Source organism: Haliotis rufescens, unplaced genomic scaffold (assembly GCF_023055435.1).
Source record: "Haliotis rufescens isolate VD_foot unplaced genomic scaffold, xgHalRufe1.0.p SCAF_10, whole genome shotgun sequence".
NCBI lineage: Eukaryota > Metazoa > Mollusca > Gastropoda > Lepetellida > Haliotidae > Haliotis > Haliotis rufescens.
Window position 1 is genome coordinate 9,314,645 of NW_025963780.1, and position 12,639 is coordinate 9,327,283.

The following is a 12,639-nucleotide window of genomic DNA, read 5'->3' on the forward strand; positions in this document are numbered from 1 at the left end:
GCACTGACTATGTGTTTGGGACTTATAATTGTAAATTGCCGTTGCCACATCTGTTTGACCATTGCATCATGCATTTTATCCATTGTTGTTGGTTTTTTTATGTTGTAAAGCTTGTCCTTCGAATTTCAATATAATTAGTAATATTGTTCATTGATCTAGTGTGGTTATTTACTGTTTGCACAATCTAGTTATGTGCGTATTGATTTCTTGGTTAACCTTAGAGTTTCAACTTGGGAACCTCCACGTAACAATTTTCACCAGGGGGGTCAATGTGATATATATGTAATCCCTTTCTGTGTATATGGGATAGTTGCCTTCATACGAATAAAGACCTGATTTAACTTGACTCGACGATGTAAGACCTGATCACAATCGACAAACATTGTACACGGGAGGAGCAGTGAATATCCTCACACATCACTCGAAACATTTGGACCATGGCTATTGCAACCTGCCAACAGAATATTAAATATTAATGATACAAACATATTACTTGGATCCAAAATAATAATTCTATCAGTGCAAAGAGAACCCAGCGTATTGAGGACATATATAACGCTCCGAAACGTTGTTGTATTGTGTGTTTCAAAAACTTGTAATAACCTAATACATTTACTCTTAAAAAAAAGAAACGTAATACGGATATTTTTGGCCATAAGAGCATAACTAGCAAACCAAGAGGTGCAGATGAAGAGGTTTAATGTGCTATATTGTCAGTGACAAATTTCCCGGATTTCCCGGATCACAATGATCACAACAAGGACCTGCAAAACCAGTCGGGAAACAAGTACGATTCGGAAAAAAAATCACCCAGTGCATTAACAAAAGGGCCATGGAACACTATGAACGGTATTAAAGTGCCGGGGTTTTGATTGCTTAGCATCTGCGTCAATCGAACAGTGACAGTTAAACAACATGCCAAGATTAACAGAAGTGCAAAGAAACAACGTCATAGGCCGCTTGCAGTCAGGGAAATCCCGATCAGCTGTAGCCAGGGTTTTGAATGTAGTGCCAAGCACCATCACGGTTTCAACAGCATTGGTCAACACGTGATCGGCCAAGGTCGGGACGACTAAGAGTAACCACCCCTGCCTATGATCGCTACACCCGACTGCGCCACTTACGTGAAAGGACGACCACAGCCACCTCAACCGCATCCCAAATACCCGGACTACGCAGAATCTCCGACCAGACCGTACGAAACTGTTCAAAAGCAGCAGGTCAACGAGCATGCATTCCTGTTCGACGCGTCATATTTAGTCAACAACATCATCCACAACGACTGTATTGGTGTCATCCAGGGTATGGCCTCAACTGCGATGGAGAGATGTCCGGTCCAGCGACGGATCAAGATTTCTCCTCCGTCGAGGGGATGGAAGAGCACCGGTCTACAGAGTCGGGGAGAACGTTACGCCGGAAACTGCGTACAGGAAGTGGCCATGTTTGTTGGGGGTAGTGTTATGATGTGGGCGGGTATCTCTTATCATGGCAGGACAGGTGTGGTCCGCACCCAGGGCAATCTTACAACTCAACAATACATCAACGAAATTCTCACACCACACGTCCTCCCAAATGCAGCCAACGGCAACGGTGTATTCCAGCAGGACACCGCTGGACCGCATACAGCACGGATCACAAAAGCCTGCTTACACAACAACAACAACGTTATTGTTCTCCCCTGCCCCTCCAGATCCCCGGATTTGAACCTGATAGCGCACCTGTGGGGTGAATTGGATAGACGGCTACGCCGAGGTCAACCACAACCCCAGACGTTACAGCAGTTGGCTTTTGCGTTGCATACTCGTCTCTTCCATAGGCAGGAGATGTCAGACCGCTATCGATTCTAAGGGAGACATACCCGTTATTGATGGTAGGTGACCTTCACCTTTGATTTTTACTATGTACCGATAACTGAGATGACTACAATCACCAAGTGTTCTATCCACAACATTTTGGCTTAATACCATGTACGGTTCCTCGTTTAAATGTATTTTCCAACCTCACACAAATCTGGCTTTGCGTTTCTTTTTTTAAGAGTATATATACTGATGTGAAGGTATATTCACGCCTCTTGTATGTCAGGCGCTGTATGTTAATATATTCACGTGTACCGAGTGCATATTGCTGTGTAAGGATATACTCCTACAGCTGTACTGCTGTGTGATGTTATTCATGTCTCCAAAATGTGTACTGCTGTGTGGTGATATTCACTTCTTCTACATGTACTTCTGTGTGATGATATTCACGTCTCCTACAGCTGTACTGCTGTGTGATGATATTCACGTCTCCTAAAGCTGTACTGCTGTGTGATGATATTCATGTCTCCTACATGTGTACTACTGTGTGATGATATTCACGTCTCCTACATGTACTGCTTTGTGATGATATTCACGTCTCCTACATGTACGGCTGTGTGATGATATTCACGTGTCCTATAGCTGTACTGCTGTGTGATGATATTCATGTCTCCTACATGTGTTCTGCTGTGTAATGATTTTCTCGTATGTGTACTGCTGTGTGATTATATTCATGTCTCCCACGTGTGTACTACTGCGTGGTGATATTCACGTCTCCTACATGTACTGCTGAATGATTATATTCATGTCTCCCACGTGTGTACTGCTGTGTGATTATATTCACGTCACCTACGCGTGTACTGCTGTGTGATGATATGCACTTCTAATACAAGTGTACTGCCATGCGGTGATATCCACTTCTACTACAAATGTACTGCCATGTGGTGATATCTACTTCTAATAAATGTGTATTGTCATGTGGTGATATTCACTTCTAATACAAGTGTACTGTCATGTGGTGATATCCACTTCTAATACATGTGTACTGTCATGTGGTGATATCCACTTCTAATACATGTGTACTGCCATGTGGTGATATCCACTTCTAATACAAATGTACTGTTGTGTGGTGATATCCACTTCTAATACATGTGTACCGTTGTGTGGTGATATCCACTTCTAATACAAGTGTACTGTCATATGGTGATATCAGCTTATAATACAAGTGTACTGTCATGTGGTTATATCCACTTCTAATACAAGTGTACTGTCATGTGGTGATATCCACTTCTAATACAAGTGTACTGTCATGAGGTGATATCCACTTCTAATACAAGTGTACTCTCATGTGGTCATATCCACTTCTAATACAAGTGTACTCTCATGTGGTGATATCCACTTCTAATACAAGTGTTCCGCCATGTGGTGATATTCAAGTGTCCAACATGTGTACTGCCGTGTGGTGATATCCGCTTCTCTCATATCTGTATTGCTATGTGCTGATACTCGCGTCTCCTTCACGTGTTCTGTTGTGTGATGATATCACATCTCTTACATGTGTACTGCTGTGTGAAGATATTAATGTCTCCTGCATGTATACTGCTGTGTGATGATATTTACGTCTCCAAAATATATACTGCTGTGTGATGATATTCACTTCTCCTATGCGTGGACTGCTGTGTGATGAGACTGCCTCCGTAGTCTAGTGGTAGAGCGTCCGCCCGGAGGTCCGAGGTTCGATCCCCGGCCGCGTCATACTAAAAGACGTTATAAGATGGTACTTGTTGTTACCCTGTCTGGCGCTCGGCATTGAGGGGCTAAAACAAGGACTGGTCGGCTCGGAGTCAGTATACTGTGTCTGAGTGGGGTATTCATGTTAAACTGCTGCATGGTATCTCAGTGAGCTAGCACTATAAATCGGCATCAGTCCGGACTAGTACAAGCAGCCACACAAACACACACACGTTCATGCACGTCGCTATATAAGTGCAATAATTTTGGACGCGACGTTAAACCCCATTTCAACTCACCTGTGTGATGATATTCACTTCTCTTGCATGTGTACTGATGTGTGATGATATTTATTTCTCCTACACGTCTACTGCTATGTGATGATATTCACGTCTCTCGTATGTGTTCTGCTGTGTGATGATATCCACTTCTACGTGTGTTCTGCCGTGTGATGACATTACTTCTACCTTGTTCATGACCTAGTAGAATGTTGATGCAATTTTTACAGCTACATCTCACATGTGACCTGGCCTGTCACATGTTGCTTTGACGTATACGTTTATTCAGCGTATCCCAGGCACTCTGTTGGCATATGTCCAAACTTCGCCGTCATGTCACGTTGATTACATACCACTGGGCATACCGATACACACCTTCCAGTGAAATCGTGCATTGTATATATTTTTGGTAGACATTAAACAGCAGCTCTCACACACAAAAAGCCTGCAAACTATTTCTGGAATGCCTACTGATGTTTCTATGGACTAAAAGGTAAGTTCATGGTCTACTAAAATCGATTCTATGAACTTGTGACAAACATTTGATTGAAATCGGTGGTTTTGATAATATATTGTAACTACGTGTGTGTGAACAAGATTTGGTTCCATTGCGTATATAAGTTTTACTCCTAGCATTTGTTCCTTTTGACGTGCATATCGAGTCAAATTATTTTTCCTATCACACTGAAATTTGTTCCGTTCATACATGAACTTTCACACACATATGTTCAACGTATACCTTGTGAAAATGTCAATTGTCTAACAGAGGGAAGTTTTGTTTGGGCTACTGGGGATTGGTTGCATTGAAAAAAAATTCGGTGGGAACAAATGCTCCATGTGTACAAAATTCGTATTTCACATTATTTACTTTTACGTTTGTTGAAAACAGATTATGTACTTCATCTTGACAGCCGTAGTATATTCACTGGCGCTGCCTTCACGTTACATAGACACAGTTATTTCATGCAATTCTCTGGACTAACACTTAGTCTATAAAAAAACCATTTATTTAGCTTAACTTCTTGTGGTTAAAAAACTTTCCTTTTCTGTTGATGTGGAATCTCGCCAGGCGTTTAGTAAATATACTTCCGATTTCGTTTGTTGCGTTTTGGGCTCTTCGTTGTATCCGTTTCTATCATAATTACATGTTTTCACATTTACCTTTATCATTAGTTAACTATTAGGATTTGTTTCACTTTTTCCTTTCTTTTTTCATCACATTCTTTTGTTTTTCACTTTGGTTATGTTTATTTGTATTGCGATTGTGTTTTTCATAAACATGAACAATAAACACACCCAAACATTAATTTTGTTCCTGTCAACTGGAACGTTTCACTACAGGGTCGGAACATTTTCCATACCATGTCATGTATATGATATTGTTATTATTCTGGGTCGGAACTGAATTTGGGCGAAACAAAAACATGCTTACACGTGATCATTACACCGACAAGGTCAGGGGTAAAATGGTGCGGTGCGTGCCACAAGCTCAGGTTGACTGCTGATAGGCTGACTTCCTGATCTATTTATACAGCTCTTTATCAATTATAATAGAAAGCCAAAATCAGTTGACCAAAAATCAATTCGGAAATCACGGGAATTCATGAAACACGAAACATCTCAAATGTTATCTGTGTTTTTGGATAAATATTTCCCCTTTCCCAGTAGAAATGTGGTTAACTGAAGTTACTTTCTAAGTCAGTCTGTCATAAAATTATTTATGATATATCTAAGTGAGGTAAAATATATGTGTCTCAGTATCATATTCCTGGCCCAATCAACATGTTCATGCATTTGTCAATTAGACTATCAGATATATTCTGATATATTCTTGCTATAGTGGTACATACCTTCGGTTCAACAGAAGTGAGTTGGACTACCTCCACCAGTCCTCGCACTCTTCTTCCTCCTGGTCACCCCCTTCCCTGCTGCAGCCCTCAGGTTCGCAATTTTGTCTTCAAATGCGACACTGTCCTCACTTCTGGGTTGAATTGGCATTGACCTTGTAAACAAATAATATTTTAAAACTATATGCTATTTTTATTCTGGATGTCACAAAGTCTGTTTTACAATTTGCGTGAGTGTTATTATTGTGTACACAACAAGAGTCCATTTTATACCATACGAGAGACAAATGAAAGGTTAAATTAATTGATCGGATTATATTGATATTAATATCTGATCAGGTTACGGGCGTTGAGTTACTCAATATGTTTACAATTATACTTTTCAAATGTTTTTAACTTAGCACGGAGAGTTTTATCAATTTGTTGATTTCACCTAGTTATGTTCCTCAAGGGTAATGTACAGAAATTGAACTGCTTGGTCAAGAAACACATGGGCATTGACAACTTTCTAGAAAACGTAATCTTGGCAAACGAGTGAGTAAGTGAGTATGGTGTCACGCCGCTTTTAGCAGTATTCCAGCAATATCACGGCGGGGAACACCAGAAATGGGCTTCACACATTGTACCCATGTCGCGAATCGAACCCGGGTCTTCGGTGTGACGAGCGAACGCTTTAACCACAAGGCTACCTGACCGCCCCTCTTGGCATTAATGATCATTAATGATCAATGGGAACATCACTTTCTACAACGATAAAGTAGTATGTTCAGTTCACAAAGCTAGTCGGTTCAGGGTGTGTACAGGGTGTCAGTTGTGTACGGCTGGGTAGTACAGGGTGTCAGTTGTGTACGGCTGGGTAGTACAGGGTGTCAGTTGTGTACGGCTGTATGGTACAGGGTGTCGGTTGTGTACGGCTGTATGGTACAGGGTGTCAGTTGTGTACGGCTGGGTGGTACAGGGTGTCAGTTGTGTACGGCTGGGTGGTACAGGGTGTCGGTTGTGTACGGCTGGGTGGTACAGGGTGTCGGTTGTGTACGGCTGGGTGGTACAATGTGTCGGTTGTGTACGGCTGGGTGGTACAGGGTGTCGGTTGTGTACGGCTGGATGGTACAGGGTGTCGGTTGTGTACGGCTGGATGGTACAGGGTTTCGGTTGTGTACGGCTGGGTGTTACAGGGTGTCGGTTGTGTACGGCTGGGTTGTACAGGGTGTCGGTTGTGTACGGCTGGGTGGTACAGGGTGTCGGTTGTGTACGGCTGGGTGGTACAGGGTGTCGGTTGTGTACGGCTGGGTGGTACAATGTGTCAGTTGTCTGACGGCTGGGTGTTACAGGGTGTCGGTTGTGTACGGCTGGGTTGTACAGGGTGTCGGTTGTGTACGGCTGGGTGTTACAGGGTGTCGGTTTTGTACGGCTGGGTGGTACAGGGTGTCGGTTGTGTACGGCTGGGTGGTACAGGGTGTCGGTTGTGTACGGCTGGGTGGTACAGGGTGTCGGTTGTGTACGGCTGGGTGGTACAATGTGTCAGTTGTCTGACGGCTGGTTGTTACAGGGTGTCGGTTGTGTACGGCTGGGTGTTACAGGGTGTCGGTTGTGTACGGCTGGGTGGTACAGAGTGTCGGTTGTGTACGGCTGGGTGGTACAGGGTGTCGGTTGTGTACGGCTGGGTGGTACAATGTGTCAGTTGTGTACGGCTGGGTGTTACAGGGTGTCGGTTGTGTACGGCTGGGTGTTACAGGGTGTCGGTTGTGTACGGCTGGGTGTTACAGGGTGTCAGTTGTGTACGGCTGGGTGTTACAGGGTGTCGGCTGTATACGGCTGGGTGGTACAGGGTGTCGGTTTTGTACGGCTGGGTTGTACAGGGTGTCAGTTGTGTACGGCTGGGTGGTACAGGGTGTCGGTTGTGTACGGCTGGGTGGTACAATGTGTCAGTTGTGTACGGCTGGGTGTTACAGGGTGTCAGTTGTGTACGGCTGGGTGTTACAGGGTGTCGGTTGTATACGGCTGGGTGGTACAGGGTGTCAGTTTTGTACGGCTGGGTTGTACAGGGTGTCGGTTGTGTACGGCTGGGTGTTACAGGGTGTCAGTTGTGTACGGCTGGGTGTTACAGGGTGTCGGTTGTATACGGCTGGGTGGTACAGGGTGTCGGTTTTGTACGGCTGGGTTGTACAGGGTGTCGGTTGTGTACGGCTGGGTTGTACAGGGTGTCGGTTGTGTACGGCTGGGTGTTACAGGGTGTCAGTTGTGTACGGCTGGGTGTTACAGGGTGTCGGTTGTGTACGGCTGGGTGGTACAGGGTGTCGGTTTTGTACGGCTGGGTGGTACAGGGTGTCGGTTGTGTACGGCTGGGTGGTACAGGGTGTCGGTTGTGTACGGCTGGATGGTACAGGGTGTCGGTTGTGTACGGCTGGATGGTACAGGGTGTCGGTTGTGTACGGCTGGATGGTACAGGGTGTCGGTTGTGTACGGCTGGATGGTACAATGTGTCGGTTGTGTACGGCTGTATGGTACAGGGTGTCGGTTGTGTACGGCTGGATGGTACAGGGTGTCAGTTGTGTACGGCTGGGTGGTACAATGTGTCGGTTGTGTACGGCTGTATGGTACAGGGTGTCGGATGTGTACGGCTGGATGGTACAGGGTGTCAGTTGTGTACGGCTGGGTGGTACAGGGTGTCAGTTGTGTACGGCTGGGTGGTACAATGTGTCGGTTGTGTACGGCTGGGTGGTACAGGGTGTCGGTTGTGTACGGCTGGATGGTACAGGGTGTCGGTTGTGTACGGCAGTCACACCATGGGTTTATTCAACACTAATCTTTATGTTCCTCCATCGGCTTATTGGTTAGTGAGCTTAAACGTGCTTAACTCAGCAACCATGCATATTTTATTAGATTATTAAATACATTGTGAGGTTTCTTGAAATATAACATGTCACATACATATTATTTAAGTGTACTGTATGCTGAACTGGTGCCTTTTGCTACTTAGGTTCTATAAGGGTGCTGTTCGTTTCCGGAGCGTAACTCAAAAACCGTTAAATATTTCTCTACGAAACTTTGCATGTCTATCAGTCTCATGCTGAACTGGTGCCTTTTGCTACTTTGGAATTTTATAATTTTTTATTTTTTACATTTCAATGGCAACAAGTTGGACTTAGGTTCTATAAGGGTGCTGTTCGTTTCCGGAGCGTAACTCAAAAACCGTTAAATAATTTCATACACAACTTTGCATGTTTACCAGACACATACTGAACTGGTGCCTTTTGCTATTTCGGAGTTTTATTAATTTTTATATTTTACGTTTCCATGGCAACAAGTTGGACTTAGGTTCTATAAGGGTGCTGTTCGTTTCCGGAGCATAACTCAATAACTGTTCAATCCTTTCTTACAAAACTTTGCATGTCTACTAGGCACACATTGAACTGGTGCCTTTTGGTATTTAGGAATTTTATAAAAAAATATTTTTTACGTTTCCATTGCAACAAGTTGGACTAAGGTTCTATAGGGTAGAGTTTGTTTCCGGAGCATAACTCAAAACCCATTCAATACTTTCCAACAAAAACTCTGCATGTTTACCAGACACATACTGGACTGGTGCCTTTTGATATATAGCACTTTTAGAAATTTTTATTGTTTATGTTTCCATTGCAACAAGTTGGATTTAAGTTTTAATATAGGATTGGTTTACTTAAGTAGTATAACAAATAAACTGTTAAATATTTCCTTGCCAAACATTGCATGTCTATATATAAAGCGCATACTGAACTAGTGCCATTTGATATTAAGGAGTTTTAGAAATGTTTATTTTAGAATTTCCATTGCAGCTATTTTGACATGGGCTAAGAGAAATGTTTGGTCAGTTACCTGGTTTGGGACCATAACGTGTTAAACTGGGCGGGGGATATAGATGACTTTGTCAACTATACGCTTGTTGCTGCATATAATGTGCCCCTGATTGACACTGGCGTAAACATCTCGCTCCTCTCATAGATGCTCATATATGGCCTCCTTGGCTCGGGTTCCGGTGTCCCGGTATAAACTCTCCCCCGTACAAATTCTCCCCCCGGAGATTTTATACCGGTACAGATTCTCCCCCGGCGAATCTGTTCTGAAATAAAATCTCCCCCGGGCGGATATATTTCGCGCCCCCCTCAGTATAAAGTCTCCCCCCTGATTATTCGGTTTGTTGCAATGTCTTTAAGTACTATATTCTTTAAAAAGTTATCTTTAATGTAAGGAGGGTTACTTTAAAAAATAGATTATGAAATATGGTCATAATGAATTGATATTTCAGAATATTTTATTTGGTAACTGTACCTTCCATCCTAAAATAATTATAAGACATAATCATACCAAACAAAGGATGGGAGACATGAGTCTCTACAGAACTTGTTGTTTCTAATACAGTTGTTGTTGTCTGTATACATTTTTTTAATATACCAGTTTGAGTCTACATGTGAACACAATCGATGGTTGAAATGTTAGTCTAAGAACAAAACATGAACTAATTCTAAAGAACTCTGATGTATAAAGTTACCTTCATCTTTGATTGACTGATGTATTTTCAATCTTTATTCAGCACTGAAGAGGCCACAGGCCTATAGGACGAAGCATTAAGTTTATGAATAAACTGTTATAAAGTATTCATAAAGTATCAGGGGTCATTTCAACTTACAAAATGATTGACATGGTCCTTTATAGAGCGAGGATTGGGCTGTTTTCCCATCCGATTGACTGATATTTCAACATTCACATGGTTTAGAATGGTACAATGAATAAAGCATGCAAATTACACTAATACGCGATATTTCATAAGAAAATATCATATCTCCGTTGAAACATAAAACCAATATTTATGAGTCTACATATTGATATAAGACTTTATCACTGTATCCAATTCCAACATTTAAGATATAAACTTTCGGACAGTTCAGTTCAAAATTCTTCAACCTTTAATACATCACAGGGATTTGTAGCTAGACGACGGGAATCTACAGTCTTGACTGTGTGTGTGTTTTTTTATGAGAATGTTTCTCACCGACCTTAGCGTGTAGGGGTGTGATGTCCTGGGCAGGAAATGACAGTGTTTTGACTACTCGTCTTTCATTAATTAACGTTATGGGCATCCCTAATTAACATTTACTAATTCATGTTAAACCAACACAGGATGTTTTCTGGAAGTGGACAATCGCGAATGTAATAGGGCTGACACGACATGTGTTAATAACTGTCCTAGAACTTCTTAAGTTACTAAACATTCTTTATATCTAACGACTAATATTATATCCACCTATATACCACTTTATTGTCTCATATTGCGGTAGTAAAGAAAACACAGTGCTCAAAGTGAAGCCCTTTTCACTCCACATTCTCAACATCGTCTCTATCAGAAGTGTTTGGCAACTATTGAACTGCATGGCAAGTATTTATAAAACGACCGGGGGAGGAAATATTCTGGGGGGAGATTTTATTTCGTAGGGTGGGGGAGAATTTATTTCGAGAGGGGCGGAACTGTACCGGTATAAATGACACCGGCCGCATGGATCTCTGGGTTGGAGAGTGTAGTTGTCGCAGCGCGCATTGATCCGGGAACCAGACCGGAAGTGACAGTTTGGACCGTCGCTTATATCATTTCAAAAGGAGAGTTATTTCCCTTTGGAACAAAAAGATTGCCCAATAGTCAGTGTTGATAAGTCAATAATGATCGGTTAATCATCACACGAACAGTGATGATGGCGTTGAAATATGAGCACAAACAGTCGTGCTGTGACTCGTTTGATTGAATTTGTTGTTATTTATTGTCAAAAAAGAAAGACGATATTTGCAATTGCAATAAGCTCCCAATTTATGCATCACACAATATGTTTATTTCAAATTTCCATTTCATCTACCCTGAGCCTTTTTCCAATATTAAATGTTCAGCTCTTACAAGGAACGTCACAGAAAGTAGTATAGGTAATGGTGATTCTGCCGCAACCCCACTGGAGCCAGATTTATATACCTATACTGCTACAACAGGGGGAATTTTTTATGTGTAAACGCTGATGCGATTCAACGATCGTCATGAGATTAAGTTAAATTGACTCTAGCTCACCACTACCTTGAGTCATTCAATGATACCATAGAGGGAATTTTTAGCACAAAAACGATGATGAGACTAAACTAAATTGTAATGAAAATATTCTCTATTATTTTTACTCATACGCATACCATAATTTTTTAACAAAGTGATATTCAACATTTTAACTAAGTTCTTCGTTCATTTTACTAGGAGACCAGACTATATACTCTTCTTGGTAATTGGAAAGAAACAATTGATGACCGTATTTGGTTGGTCTGACATTATTGATATAATATATACCTTGGGGGTAATTCTCTCCATTGGATAATTTTGTCCCTGAGCATAAATGCTTCGATAGCTTTTTCGAGTTCTTCCTTTGTTGGTTTGTAATTCTCCATTATTATATATTTATGTAAGCATTCGTTTAAATGAATGTATGATTTGTTATGCGGTGCGATCCAATGATAGGAAACAATCTATTTTTAATCTCCAACCAGTTCTTTGGTTTTGGCACGGAATAATTGACGCGCTTGTATCCCCTGTTCTATGTACTTTTTTCTCGTCTTCGCTAATACCACTGATCTTACGATATTAAGATCGAATCTCCTGCTTTATTGTGTTGTATTTGGTGAGTTCTGACAACACTGAACGAAAATCCTCCTCGGATATCTTACAATCAGCCAGTGCTGTTGAAATATGATCCTCAATGCTGTTCAACTTTGCTTCGGCGAGTATCGGGGGCACGGGTGGCCCAGTCGTCTAAGGCGCCGCGATTCGCTGTGCAGAGTTGCGTCCCTTGGGCACGCCAGAAACCTATGATTGTGGGTTCGAATCCCGCTTCGCCCCGATTATGTTTCTAGGTTTGTCAGCACCATACCCGTGCTCGTGGGTTTCAGCGAAGTGCTAAACGTCTGAGACCTGCATCACTTCGGGCT

The 12,639-nt window shown here is 42.3% G+C and overlaps 1 protein-coding gene across 1 annotated transcript in view; it reads left to right on the top strand.

Moving 5' to 3' along the window:
* Positions 1-5,656: 5,656 nt before the first annotated feature.
* The window catches only part of LOC124116200 (sodium-dependent dopamine transporter-like), a 44,451-nt gene continuing 37,468 nt past the window's right edge, over positions 5,657-12,639 (top strand). Inside the window, exon 1 of the mRNA XM_046477452.2 lies at positions 5,657-5,746. The gene's annotated coding sequence lies outside the window, so the exon portion shown is untranslated. The remainder of the gene's footprint in view (positions 5,747-12,639) is intronic.